Source organism: Cheilinus undulatus, linkage group 14 (genome assembly GCF_018320785.1).
Source record: "Cheilinus undulatus linkage group 14, ASM1832078v1, whole genome shotgun sequence".
In the NCBI taxonomy this organism is placed as follows: domain Eukaryota; kingdom Metazoa; phylum Chordata; class Actinopteri; order Labriformes; family Labridae; genus Cheilinus; species Cheilinus undulatus.
Window position 1 is genome coordinate 45,971,888 of NC_054878.1, and position 15,173 is coordinate 45,987,060.

Consider the following 15,173-nt stretch of genomic DNA (forward strand, 5'->3'; position numbering starts at 1 on the left):
ACTTGTGTAACACTGAACTGGATCCCCCCCCCCCCCCCCCACGGTTCTGGGATGGTTTAAAGGACACATAGCTCCAGCGTCCTCGGGGACAACCCTGAATAATTTTAGCTCTGTGGGGCAAGCCTGGACCAAACGGCGAGTGCACGCTCAGAGACAAACAGCTGAACAGATGGAAACACAAACACACATTATGGTTGTCACTAGGCTCTAAACAAAGCTGATGCATGCCTCCTGACCGCTGAAATGTGGAGCTGAGACCTCTGGTAGGCAGAACCTATTATATGCATGTGTTTTTTCAACTTAGACCTCCAGATCTGGGTTTAGATTTATTAAAGATGTAGCGTTTGTTGATAAATGAATGAATATTCTTTGGCTAATGTAAGAGTCTGAAAACATTTGAAAATGTTGATTTAGGCTGGTTAGGTTTCATTTTTCTAATCCAATCAAACACACATGATAGTTGTGTTTAGTGGGCTGGTCTGAAGTGAAGAAAACACTCAGTTGTATTTATTTTAGCCTGGAACACAGCAGCAGTTAGTCAGTCAGGATGGTTTCTGGCTAACATTAGCAGTACTATCACAGACAGCCTTCATCCTATTGGCAGGTTAACGTCCTCATTCCTCAGCTGATGGTCGTCAATCATGCTTCATTCATATGTGAGGAAAACGTCACACCCACCAAGATGCACAGTCAGTGCCAGCAGGGCTCAGTGTTGATTGGCTGGTAGTTGTTTAATGTTAAGCAAGTCAGATAATGTTCTGCAGCTTTATATATGCAGTAGTATGGAGGCAGCAGTGCATATGCAATGGTACAAATGCAGTATATTTATGCATATATACCGTTGTATATACACTAATGCATATACAGTCATGGACTAAAGTATTGGCACCCCTGGAATTTTTCCAGAAAATTCAACATTTCTCCCAGAAATTGTTGCAGTCACAAATGTTTTTGGTATACATGTGTTTATTTCCTTTATGTTCATTGGAGCAACACAAAAAATCTGAAGAAAAAAGACAAAATTGACATAATTTTACACAAAACTCAAAAAATGGGCCAGACAAAATGATTGTCCCTCTTTTAAAACTGTGGGTAAATCATTTTATTTCCAGCATGTGATGCTCATTTCAACTCACCTGTGGCAGTAACAGGTGCTGGCAATCTAGAAATCACACCTGAAGCCAGTTAGAATGTCTAAAAGTTGACTCAACCTTGGTGTTGTGTGTCTGTGTGTGTCACACCAAGCATGGAGAAGAGAAAGAGGAGCCCAGAATTGTCTGAGGACTTAGGAAGCAAAACTGTATAAAAATATGAACAATCTCAAGGTTAAAAACCATCTCCAGAGATCCTGAAATTCCTTTGTCCACTGTGCGTAATATAATCAAGAAGTTTATAACCATGGAGCTGTGGCTAATCTCCCTGGACGTGGACGGAAGAGAAAAACTGACAAAAGAATGCAACACAGGATAGTTGGAATGGTGGATAAACATCCTCAGTCAACTTCCACACAGATTCAGGCTGTCCTGCAGACTCAGGGTGCAAAAGTGTCAGCTGGGACCATACGTGGTCATCTGAATGAGATGAAGCGCTATGGCAGGAGACCGAGGAGAACCCCACTGCTGACAGAGAGACATAAAAAAGCCAGACTGGAGTTTGCAAAAATGTACCTGAGTAAGCCTCAATCCTTCTGGGAGCACATTTTCTGGACAGATGAGACTAAGGTAGAGCTTTTTGGAAAAGCATGCCATTCTACTGTTTACAGAAAACAGAATGAGGCCTACAAAGAAAAGAACACAGTACCTACAGTCAAACATGGTGGAGCTTCAAGGATGTTTTGGGGTTATTTTGCTGCCTCTGGCACTGGGTGCCTTGACTGTGTGCAAGGAATCATGAAATCTGGAGACTATCAAAAAATTTTGGGCCGCAATGTAGGGCCTAGTGTCAGAAAGCTGGGTCTGGGTCAGAGGTCATGGTTGTTCCAGCAGGACAGTGACCCCAAACATACCTCATAAAGTACCAAGAAATGGTTGGAGACAAAGCTGGAGAGATCTCGAAACTGCTGTTGAAGAAGCACCCTTCAAATCTGAAAGACCTGGAGCAGTTTGTGAAAGAAGAGTGGTCCAAAATTCCAGCTGAGAGGTGTAAGAAGCTTGCTGATGAAGAGGAAGTGATTGGTTTCAGTTATTTTTTTCCACGAGTGTAAAAACAAATATTAAGCTGAGGGTGACAATAATTTTGTCTGGCCCATTTTTTGAGTTTTGTGTAAAATTATGTCAATTTTGTCTTTTTTATTCAGATTTTTTTGTGTTGTTCCAGTGAACATAAAGTAAATAAACACATGTATACCAAAAACATTTGTGACTGCAACAATTTCTGGGAGAAATGGTGAATTTTCTTGAAAAATTCCAGGGGTGCCAATACTTTCGTCCATGACTGTATGCAGGGTATAGGTAGTGGTAAATAAGAGGCCGTATATTTAGGGGTATATATATGTGTGTATATAGGACGGTTGTAGGCAGTGGTATATAATAGACCATATATTTTCAGGAGTACTCATAAGGAAGATCATTCCCATCTGCTAGCATTCATTAGATGAAATGTTTTCATCTAGAAAGAGGCGGAGAAGGCGTCCTGTTGGCTGAGTACCAGGATGGATTGCTCCTAAAAAACTGTGGCAGCTGTGTTTAAAATGTAGACAGTCTTTGACAGGGACGTTTGGCCTTTACTGATAGAAAATGTTATAATTGGGTTAGTAATTCAGCTTATTGTGCAAGTACCTAATGAAGGCTGGTGTTCTAACGTAGGCCATCTTCATGCAGATTTTTATACAGCTTAAAGTTTCTTGTGTCTGTAGCTCCTCCGTGTCTTCTGTTATATAACAGGTGAACGTTCTCCTCAGAGAATGTGTGCTCTGGATTGAGTTGGTATTGATTTTCTCTAGTTAAAATCTAGAATAACCTTCCCATGTAGAGGTTTGACTCGTTAACTGTAATGCCCTGATGTTTGGGGTAAACACAGCTTTTTCTTATTGGTAATCAGTTTATAGTAACCTTTGAGAGCTGACATCGGACGCTGTGGGCTCTACCTGTTGATCAGACCACTGCTGTTAGCAGGCTCCTTAATGAGGCCTCTGGGTCTTTGCTCAGTTTGCATGCTGGGAAGTTTTCTGGGTGTGTTATTGTGTTAGTGTTGGTGTGATAAGTGGGAAGCCCCCTATCCGCTCTCCAAGCCTTCTATTAATGAACAACGCCTTTTCTAGTAAGTCGACTCGACTGGATTTCTGTGTGTGCATCCTAACACCCCCAGGGGGCGACAGGTGCTACGAGCAACATGAAACCCTGCAGAGTGACGTGAAGTGATGGTGGAAAGGAGGATGAAGGGGGGACAGAACAGCACATGGGGGAGAGTATTGAAGCACTTTTACTCAGAAACCATGGGTAAGAATCTGCTGCTTCAACTCCTCCTCATCTGACTGCAGGGATTCACTCCCATCCAGCTGTCAGAGCATTGGTCTCAGGCTACACTGATGTTAGCTAATAAATCTGTCTCACAGTCGTCCTTATAGAGGGTGGCGTTAAGGTCAGGACTCACTGCTCGACTAGCTCAGCTTTTGCCCTCATTCTTCTGGCCTATAGCTGGACTTGTGTCCTCATTCCTCTGGCCTATAGCTGGACTTGTGTCCTCATTCCTCTGGCCTATACTTGGACTTGTGTCCTCATTCCTCTGGCCTATAGCTGGACTTTTGTCCTCATTCTTTTGGCCTATAGCTGGACTTGTGTCCTCATTCCTCTGGCCTATAGCTGGACTTGTGTCCTCATTCCTCTGGCCTATAGCTGGACTTGTGTCCTCATTCCTCTGGCCTATAGCTGGACTTGTGTCCTCATTCCTCTGGCCTATACTTGGACTTGTGTCCTCATTCCTCTGGCCTATAGCTGGACTTTTGTCCTCATTCTTTTGGCCTATAGCTGGATTTTGTCCTCATTCTTCTGGCCTATAGTTGGACTTTTGTCCTCATTCTTCTGGCCTATAGCTGGACTTTTGTCCTCATTCTTCTGGCCTATAGCTGGACTTTTGTCCTCATTCTTCTGGCCTATAGCTGGACATTTGTCCTCATTCTTCTGGCCTATAGCTGGACATTTGTCCTCATTCTTCTGGCCTATAGTTGGACTTTTGTCCTCATTCTTCTGGCCTATAGCTGGACATTTGTCCTCATTCTTCTGGCCTATAGTTGGACTTTTGTCCTCATTCTTCTGGCCTATAGCTGGACATTTGTCCTCATTCTTCTGGCCTATAGCTGGACATTTGTCCTCATTCTTCTGGCCTATAGTTGTACTTTTGTCCTCATTCTTCTGGCCTATAGCTGGACATTTGTCCTCATTCTTCTGGCCTATAGCTGGACATTTGTCCTCATTCTTCTGGCCTATAGCTGGACATTTGTCCTCATTCTTCTGGCCTATAGCTGGACTTTTGTCCTCATTCTTCTGGCCTATAGCTGGACATTTGTCCTCATTCTTCTGGCCTATAGTTGGACTTTTGTCCTCATTCTTCTGGCCTATAGTTGGACTTTTGTCCTCATTCTTCTGGCCTATAGCTGGACTTTTGTCCTCATTCTTCTGGCCTATAGCTGGACATTTGTCCTCATTCTTCTGGCCTATAGCTGGACTTTTGCTCTCAATCTTTTGGCCTATAGCTGGACATTTGTCCTCATTCTTCTGGCCTATAGCTGGACTTTTGTCCTCATTCTTTTGGCCTATAGTTGGACTTTTGTCCTCAATCTTTTGGCCTATAGTTGGACTTTTGTCTTCATTCTTCTGGCCTATAGTTGGACTTTTGTCTTCATTCTTCTGGCCTATAGTTGGACTTTTGTCCTCATTCTTCTGGCCTATAGTTGGACTTTTGTCCTCAATCTTCTGGCCTATAGCTGGACTTTTGTCCTCATTTTTCTGGCCTATAGCTGGACTTTTGTCCTCATTCTTTTGGCCTATAGCTGGACTTTTGTCCTCATTCTTCTGGCCTATAGTTGGACTTTTGTCCTCATTCTTCTGGCCTATAGTTGGACTTTTGTCCTCATTCTTTTGGCCTATAGTTGGACTTTTGTCCTCATTCTTCTGGCCTATAGTTGGACTTTTGTCCTCATTCTTCTGGCCTATAGCTGGACTTTTGTCCTCATTCTTCTGGCCTATAGCTGGACTTTTGTCCTCATTCTTCTGGCCTATAGCTGGACTTTTGTCCTCATTCTTCTGGCCTATAGTCTGACTTTTGTCCTCATTTTTCTGGCATATAGCTGGACTTTTGTCCTCATTCTTCTGGCCTATAGTCTGACTTTTGTCCTCATTTTTCTGGCATATAGCTGGACTTTTATCCTCATTCTTCTGGCATTGTGAAGTGGACATGTTGAAAGAATGACAGCCAGAGATTGAAAGTGTGATCCAGAGATAGAGGAGGGGAGAGGAAGAGAGAGAAAGACGGGGAAGCAGAGATAAACAAATAGACGGAGATAGTTTTTAGTGCTGGAATCAGCGACAGCTGGCCTGTCTCTGTGACTGTCTGTGCGTATATGAGACACAGAGCGAGTGCGTGTTGGCAAGGCCTGGTTGCGTAACACTCAACTGAGTCCCCCTGTGGCTCAGAGGCTAAAGTGGTCCCGCTCCCTTTCTCTCTCACTCAACGCCATGAAGCTTTATCGGACTGACGTTTTTGATACGAGAGCGTGCCAAAGCATCAAGCAGAGTCAAGTGCTTGGCAGATGGTTGGTGGAATTAAATTTAGGCGATCAATAAAAGCCTAAAGTTTAACTCACGGCTGCAGGAGGAGTTATGTAATTAGTCCGAGGTGTTAAATGTCAGTCAGAGAGAGTGCCACTTTAGGGAACTTTAAATTTAAGACGATAACGGCACATTAATATGTTACAACCCTTCTCCACAAGCATTTAGACTTTGTCTGGTTGTTGCAGAGAGAAACCCTTTGTTTCAGGAAAGCAGCGTGTTTCCCATGGTGCTTTGCTGCAGGGAAACTACTGTGGAAAGAACATCCCTCGCATTTTCTCTGCTCCACTTCCACAGCTGCTGGCTGCTCTCCGGTGTCTATAGAGGTGTGTTTGTTTGTGTGCCTTATTTCATGGGACATGCATGCCTGTGCATTTTTACTGTGGGTGTGTTAACCCATTGCTGACTGACTACAGGTTATTTTATGTGCATTAGACTCCACATATCAGTGCCTGCAGGCCCCTCAGCTGCAGGTTTGTGGATATTCATGTGAGCGCTTGAACTTTTCCTTTCAGTGAAGGAAAGATTGAGCTGTGATTATTTTTTAAATGCTTGAAAAAGAGGTGAAGAAGAAGAGGATTGGTGTTGACCAATATGGATGCTGCATCTTCTTGTCTGCAGTTTAAGAGGATGTTTTTCGTCATGAAAACACACGAGGCAGAATGGTGGAATGAAGGAGGAGAATTATGAATGCAGGGAAATCTCTGCAGCAGCTGGTGTGAGACTGAAGCGGACCTCTCTGGTTCAGTCTGGATGGACTCCTGGCCCGTTAATCCATGGACTCCATGTTGAAACAACTGTTGCTCTGTTGGAGACTTTGGGTTTGAGGCTGGATGGAGATCACGTCATGTCACTGGTAGAAAAACAACCTAAACCAGGACTTTGGATCAGGGTGTCAACAACCAGACTGAAGCAGGCCTAGGGTGCAAAGATGGAGAGGAGAGGGAGAGAAATACTGACAGAGACAGACTGGGATACAGAAAATGGAAGGAAATGTTGGGAAAATGTAAAAAAGAAGACATGAGAGATGTTTGAAATGAGAGTAAAATGAGACAAAGGAAGGCAGAGGCAGAGCCCAGCTGGGGACGAGGATGAGACGCTTCTAGCCATATTTGACCATTAAATATTAATGCAGTAAAGATGGAATACAGGAAATTAATTTCCCCCATTAACAAAGAAGAAGTAGGAGCTGGTAACAGCTACCAAAGACAAACGGCCTCCATTCAGAGGTCTGATCATGTGACCAAAACCAGAGCATGTCTGCATCTTCTATCAGACTCATTCTCCTCTGGTTTGTAGTTTTTGTGCCAGAAAAGTTCAGAGTTTTTGTCTAAACCAAACAGGAAGTGTTTAATTTCTGTCCTGAGAGTTTTAAAGACCTCTCCTTTACAGCCAGCGGTCCAGTCAGTGTGGTTTATATTTTAATAAATGAAAGTGTCCCTGTTTGAATAACCTCAGTCAATAATTGTGGATAATAATAAAGAATAAATAAGGAATAAAAGTCTACCTCTGGCTGCTGGCAGTGACTCTAGAAGCAGGAGAGATTTATTGAAGGAGAGTTGACTTTATCAGAGAGAACAGAGCCTGTCTCCTCCACCATGTGATGGATTCACTATTCTACATTTGATTCAACATTGTTTCTCAACCTGGGGTCCGGGACCCCCTGGTGGGGCGCCCAAGATCTCAGAGGATGCAAAAGGCTTTGACTGCTTACAGGAGGGGTGTCAAACTCATGGCCCGGGGGCCAAATCCGGCCCATGGTACAGTTACATACACACTTACACTAAAATCTAGATCAATCATGTGTCATCTTGTTTATATCAGGAGATTTTGGTAAGAAAAACATGCAGAGGTCTGGTTTGTTTGGGTTTTATCAAGAAAACAATATCAATGCTGATGATATGTCAGTTTTTCTGTGGGTCTTGGGCTCAGCACTACTTAGATACAGGTAGGGGCGCTCCGAGGAAAGCAGGATGGGAACCACTACATTAACTCATTGAGTGCCAGCCCTTTTATAAAATGGAAAGTGGCTTGTGCCAGTGTTTTTGGCCATTTTGAGGCACCTTTCAAGACCCACAGAATATTTTGTACTATCATTCTGAAAACACCAAATAGGTCAAATGAAAGAAGAAACTCTCTATTTCTTCATGGAAAAAAACGTTTGTTTGCAGCTTGTTCCGTTCTTGATTTATCACCAAAAAGACCACTTTTCTTCTAGAAAGCTGAGAAAAATGCATTTTTGCTGGTTGCTGTATGCATCCAGCTGGCGAGAGGCTGCCTTATTTCTCTGACACATGGGGGGGGGGACCTGGCGGCAGTCTTTAGCCTCTTGACCACATAGACAGATGAATTAAAGCGCCGATCCCTGGATTCGCTGTCGTTAAGTTCAGTGTCGGTTTCAGTGAGTAAGCGATTTCTCAGGCAAAAGTTTAAAGTTTCTTCCAGCGTCTAAGTTAGAACTTTTAGCTTAGATTACCTCTGTAATGATCACTCTGCTCTTTGACCCCAGGGTCTCCACCTCTGATGTTTGATCTACTGTCACTTCCAACTGTAGTGTTCCAAGTACGTTTCCCAGAAGCCCCAAAATTACTCACAGGGAGTGTGAGAGCGCCCCCTTGTGTCAGCCACTGAAAAAACACTTTGACATATATATATATATATACGTCTATGGCACTCAGTGAGTTAAAGACTCAGTAAAGCAGCCTTACCCAACCTGCTCAACCTAAGAGCCAAATAGTTGAAAACGCCTTTGCAAGAGCCACAATCTAAGTGGTGCAAAGTGGCAAAAATTGATTAAAGTGGCTATAAAAATAAGTGAAAGGTGGCAAAAAAAAGGTCTAACAGAGGCAAAAAAGTGGTATAAAGGGGCAAAGTAGGCATAAAATGGTAAAAAAGTGGATTAAAAGTGAAAAACCAGGAAGAAAAAGTGGCAAAAATAGTTGAGAAGTTACCAAAGAATTAATTCTAGGTGGCAAAAAAATGGACCAAAAAAAACAGCAAAAACATGGCAAAAAATGAGCGTGGAAGTGACTAAAATGGGCAAAAATAATGCTGAAAACATTGGCATTTAATGGCAAAAAGCAGTTTAAACGGGCGAAAAGTGGCAAAAAAAAAATGGCAAAAAGGGAAAACAGTGCAAATTGCAAGAAGCAGGATTAAAGAGGCAAAAAAACTGGTAGAAAAAACAGGATAGAAGTAGTAAAAATGGGCAAAAGTGGAAAAGGAAAGGGCAAAAGTGGGCTGAAAGCAGTGAAAATGGATTCAAATGGCAAAAATATTGGCAAAAAATACAAGTGATGGATTGTCATGTTGTCCTTTTTTAGCGTGATTAGTCATGGTGTTATAACAGCAGCAGATAGATGAGGGGGAGAGGATTATGGGAGCTGTAGTTGTTCACTAACGACAACATCCTGTTTTAATTGATGTTCCATCAGGATAGAAGGTTTGGTTCCTCCTTGATCTTCCTGTTCCTCTCTCTCTCTCCCCACGCTGAGTGATCCTAACAAGAAGGATTATATGTTTTCAGACCCAGAGCGATCCAGATATGATCAAGTATTTATGTAAGCTGCACTCTTGCAGCTCGGATATGTACACAGCCCTCGACTCAACAGCTGTTTTATAACAGCCAATGGCTGCTCTCTATCTGTGTGGACCTTAACCCGTCTGAGCTGTGACTGTCAACAATACACCGCTGAATTATAGATGTCCACTTAAAGCTAAGAGACAGCAGGAATCTGACGGAGACACAGGATGTTTCTGAGTCCATATCTTATATTTTTATTCATCTTTACATTTTTAACTCAATCTAAGGTCATAATCAGAGTTCAGAGGAGGGAAAACTCTCAGTTTATCAGCCAGTTTAAAGCACAGAATGTCTATTTATAGATCAGAGCTACACAGGAGCATCCATAATTCATACATCCCTGTGTGGTTATAAATAATACATACTGGTATATATACATCAGTGTTACAGCAGGTGCAGGATGCACAGTGCTGAGGTTTGCAAATATACTGCACCTTCTTATGCACACAAACACACACGCATACAACACTTAAATACACACACAGTAAGCACATACCAACACTGACCTGAGGCCGGCCTGCTACACGCATGAATACATGATTTTTACCAAACCAGTCTGAAATGTGCCACTGTTTAGCTTTCACTAGGGAAGCATCCATGATTGTACATTTATTTTATTATTGATTAGCTCATTATTGGACTGAACTTTGTGTTTTCAGTCAAGATGGTGATGTGCACGTGCACTGTACTCACATAGCAAGACGTGCAATGTTAGTCACATGACTTGAAGCCACTTCTGTGTTGTTTGGTGCAGGTTTTCTCATTTCCTGAACATCTGAAGTCACGATCAGCAGCCAGAGGTCCCTGTGCATGACGTCTGTGTAGGTCCTCCTTCATCCTCATGGCGATCCACTTGGATCCATGCAGAGAGTCTCATGGGTAAAAAATTCAGGTGACAGTGCTGCTGCTGTCACAGATGCACCAGCGTGACACTCGAAGCAGACCCTCGGTCATGTGAGGGGGATCTGAGGTGTGTATGGCTCGTCCTGGTGTTTGCTGATGCTGCGGCTGAGGCTACGGTTCGTTAACGGCACTGATGAGCTGTTTATTGTTCCAGTGACAGCTGCATGTGAGTGTGGCACCAGCTCACTTTTTAGCCTCAAAGTTAAGCACAGTTAAGGAACATCATCAGAAAAGGTTGAAGATTATTAACCCTTTAAGGGGCAAGGATCAAGGATTAAACCGCAATATGGCCTGCAGCAATGTTCAAATCGCGGAAAGTGCAATACTTCCTTAACCTGAAATGTGTGAAAATACCAGTTTAATACGTTTTTTTGCAGCAGAGGTTTCTTGTTCTACACATTATGCAAACATTCAAGTGTCCTTTTTTAGAACAGAAATTCACAAAAATCCAACTTTCCAGTGCATGTTTTAGAGCTGCGCTGATTATAGCGTATCCCAGATTAATCAGCATCAGCCAATATGTAGCCGATATATTAACCCTTAGAGCTCACGTGGCACGGATCCATTGTGTCTTCCAAGCATTCCTAGCTCTTCAAGAACATTTTCTTGTGAACCCAGAACTTTGGTGACTTTTCGGGGTCTTTGGAGATTAAATCCACAGCGTTACATCCCATAATAAGCATCTTTTTTATCCATTTTTAATCTATTTTCGACCATGTACTTTGACTTTCTTCAGTGGGCAGCCATATTTGTTTGACATGCAAAGCATTGTGGGAGTTGTAGTTGACCAGTTGTGTCTCTACTGCTTAGAGGATTAGATAATAAACAATGCTTCAGCCTACACCTTTTCGGTCATGTTTTCCCATTTGTTTTGTTGGTTTTATTTTTTTTGTTGTTGATTGTTTGGTGTTAATGCAGAAATAGCATAAACCCAACGTTTGTTCACTTGTAAATTTTCACTTTATGTTGTGCAACTGAGTCTTCACGTTTAAGTGACCGAAATAAACTAAACTAAAATTAAAAAAATGATAAATGCAACTGTTAATTCACATGTCCACCATTATCTAGTTACAACTTTTATACAGTGTTTTAATGTCGTCTAAGTTGCATCTTTGTGAAATAAACAAAGATAATATAAATATAAGAATCTATGTTCATTTACAGTATATATCCTGTGTATATCAATGTTCTTATTTCATATATCGGCCGATATATCGGATATCGGCTTTTTTTATCCCCCAATATCGGTATCGACATCAGCCCCAAAAATCCTGTATCGGTCAGGCTCTAGCATGTTTATGATTTTCTTTATCAAAACGAGAATAACAAAAAAAAAAAAAAAAAACAATCCTCATCCCCTGTAGTATAACAGTTGATACCAAACTTGCTTTTTGAGCCAAATCACAATAATATATATAAATATATATATTTATATTTTTTAAATCTGTCATCCCTATGTTAATTTATCTAACACTGTTAGTTGTAATGTAACCTAAAATAATCACATATTAAATCACATTGCAATGTTGAGAAAGAAAAAAGCAATTAGATTATTTTCACAAATCGCCCTACCATACACAGTCACTTCAGCTGACCCCCCCCAACACGCTGTGATAGAGACTGTGTTTCCTTGACAATTAAAAGACAATAAAACATTAGAATGTCCCTGACATCCTCACTAACACACCTTATAAAGGCAAATAGTAAATAAAGAGGGAAAACGGTGCATTTTATTATCATGACTGAGTACCAGCTGCACAGAGGTGCAGGGTTAGCGCTGCTTTAATTCTTTAAACTTCATTGTGAGTCCCATTAACACGCAGCATGCCCATTCATCACAGCTGAACTACAGTCACAGTGATGTGCTTCAGACAAAGAACCTCGACTAAAGAGCGCTGTTTGGAGAAGTTCCTCACTCATGTACAGTAACAGCAGCAGAGGCTGAGATTAGAGCATCCCTACTTAGACTCCAGTCTCAGAGGACAAAGGGGGATAGTTCTGTATCAGTGAGTGAAGGTCTGACAGTCTGACCTGAGTGTTTGACAGCTGCATGCTAATACCAATACCAACCATGCTGCAGAATCACATGCACACTTCAGTAGCTCAGGTAAAGAGGCAGCTGTCAGCTGTCTATGTGCTGCAGATGCTTTGTGTTTGTTTGCAGCACGTCCATGCAAAAGTACCCATTGTGTCTGCCTGGCTCTCCCCCCCAGCTGGGGCCCCTCCATCTATTTCTGGCTCTGCGTCACGCCTGGGCTTTACTCCTGTGGCAAGAGGAGTGTTTCTCTAGGGCTCCCACTCTGCTGTACACACTCCACACACACACACCACCACAACACACACTCACAGATGCACACATGCCTGCCTGCCTGCCCGGTGAGCCAGTGAGCACGCTCAGATGTAAACAGTGACGGACGCACACGGGAGCGGGTGGACGGGTGGATGGACGTTACGGGAGTTTAAACTTTAGAGCGTGTGTGTGTGTGGGGGTGTGTGTGTGTGTGTGTGTGTGTGAGAGAGAGAGAGAGAGAGAGAGAGAGTGTGTGTGTGTGGGTCGGCCGGTCGGTGTGTCTGTTACCGTGGCGATGGAAGGAGGGAGTTTGAACACAGAGGAATGCTTTCAGAGAGAGAGAGAGGGAGAGACGGCCAGGTACAGTCTATCTATCTATCTATCTATCTATCTATCTATCTATCTATCTATCTATCTATCTATCTATCTATCTATCTATCTATCTATCTATCTATCTATCTATCTATCTATCTATCTATCTATCTATCTATCTATCTATCTATCTAACTGTCTATCTATCTATCTATCTATCTATCTATCTATCTATCTATCTATCTATCTATCTATCTAACTGTCTATCTATCTATCTATCTATCTATCTATCTATCTATCTATCTATCTATCTATCTATCTATCTATCTAACTGTCTATCTATCTATCTATCTATCTATCTATCTATCTATCTAACTGTCTATCTATCTATCTATCTATCTATCTATCTATCTAACTGTCTATCTATCTATCTATCTATCTATCTATCTATCTATCTATCTATCTGTCTATCTATCTATCTATCTATCTATCTATCTATCTATCTATCTATCTATCTATCTATCTATCTATCTATCTATCTATCTATCTATCTATCTATCTAACTGTCTATCTATCTATCTATCTATCTATCTATCTATCTATCTATCTATCTATCTATCTATCTAACTGTCTATCTATCTATCTATCTATCTATCTATCTATCTATCTATCTATCTATCTATCTAACTGTCTATCTATCTATCTATCTATCTATCTATCTAACTGTCTATCTATCTATCTATCTATCTATCTATCTATCTATCTATCTATCTATCTATCTAACTGTCTATCTATCTATCTATCTATCTATCTATCTATCTATCTATCTATCTATCTATCTATCTATCTATCTATCTAACTGTCTATCTATCTATCTATCTATCTATCTATCTATCTATCTATCTATCTATCTATCTATCTATCTAACTGTCTATCTATCTATCTATCTATCTATCTATCTATCTATCTATCTATCTATCTATCTAACTGTCTATCTATCTATCTATCTATCTATCTATCTATCTATCTATCTATCTATCTATCTATCTATCTATCTATCTATCTAACTGTCTATCTATCTATCTAACTCTCTATCTATCTATCTATCTATCTATCTATCTATCTATCTATCTATCTATCTAACTGTCTATCTATCTATCTAACTCTCTATCTATCTATCTATCTATCTATCTATCTATCTATCTATCTATCTATCTATCTATCTATCTATCTATCTATCTATCTATCTATCTATCTATCTATCTATCTATCTATCATATTGATGTGTACATCTATGTATCTGTATTTTTCTTGATCATGCTTTTATTTTCTAAGTTGGTGCAGAGCTCTTTCCTGTTTGCGCGTGCACGTTTTGCACGTTTTGCACGTTTTCCTCTGTTTGTATCTGTTGCAGCCAAGCAGGGGGGATGTCCTGGTCCTCTGTTGCCGTGGCGGTGCACAGCCGCCGTTGACAGCGTGTGGTGATCATGTTTGTGTGTGACACAGAGAGCTGTGACATAAGCACTTCATCAGAAATCTGCCCGTCTCTTCCTTTCTCTCTCTTTCTCTGTTTTGCAACGTCTTTGTCCTCGGTGATCTTTCTGTTAGAGATGCACGGTGTGATCGGTATGATGTAAAAATCTCTGCTGATATTTATGACTACTGAAACCTTCCTGCATCCGCTCTAAACATGGGTTGCATGAACAAATAAGTCAGTGTAGTTTACGTCTGGACCCCGGAGCTGAAGTCTTGGTCTTCATTCATCATCATTCCTGAAACTTTCCTTAACAAATCTCAGAAGCTGCAGTATTTCTTTGACTGAGGTGCGTGTCAGAATTCCAGTTTGATTCACTCTTTTGCAGCAGATGTTCTGCTCTACACATCATACAAATATTCAAATTTCAGTTTTTCCTCTGTAGTTTGCAAAAAATATTCTTCCCTTGTTTTGTGTGCTTTTCTTGTTAACAGTCATCATTCACTTTGATACAGTTCACATCCAATATTGAATAATGATGATTTTATAATAGAAAAGGTAGTCTGTAGGGGTGTGAAAGTCTCCTTTTCAAGACGATTCCACCCGAATCTTGATTCACTGACGTTTCATTAAAATATAGAACGTTCTGGTCCTATTCGACCCAGTACAATCTGATTATAGAAACAAAATAACTCTTTGCTATAACAAAAATTTGTAAAAAAAAGGGGAAAACATAATAATCTAAGTTTATTTGATCTTATTTATAAAACAGACTAAATGCCAGGCCTCCTGAGCTAACATTCTGAAATGATGTTTAAGAAAGTCTTCATCACACCCAAGGTGACC

At 41.1% G+C, this 15,173-nt stretch overlaps 1 protein-coding gene across 6 annotated transcripts in view; it reads left to right on the top strand.

Annotated features, from left to right (window-relative positions):
* Window positions 1-15,173, top strand: part of hivep2a (HIVEP zinc finger 2a) — a 179,505-nt gene that overhangs the window by 38,792 nt on the left and 125,540 nt on the right. For 2 of the 6 annotated variants that reach the window (XM_041804720.1, XM_041804716.1), the window contains exon 1: window positions 12,568-12,901. The exons of 3 other annotated variants lie outside the window; for them this stretch is intronic. The gene's annotated coding sequence lies outside the window, so the exon portion shown is untranslated. Of the gene's footprint in view, window positions 1-12,567; window positions 12,902-15,173 lie in introns of those variants that run through there. One more of the 6 variants, XM_041804719.1, reaches the window with a different exon arrangement.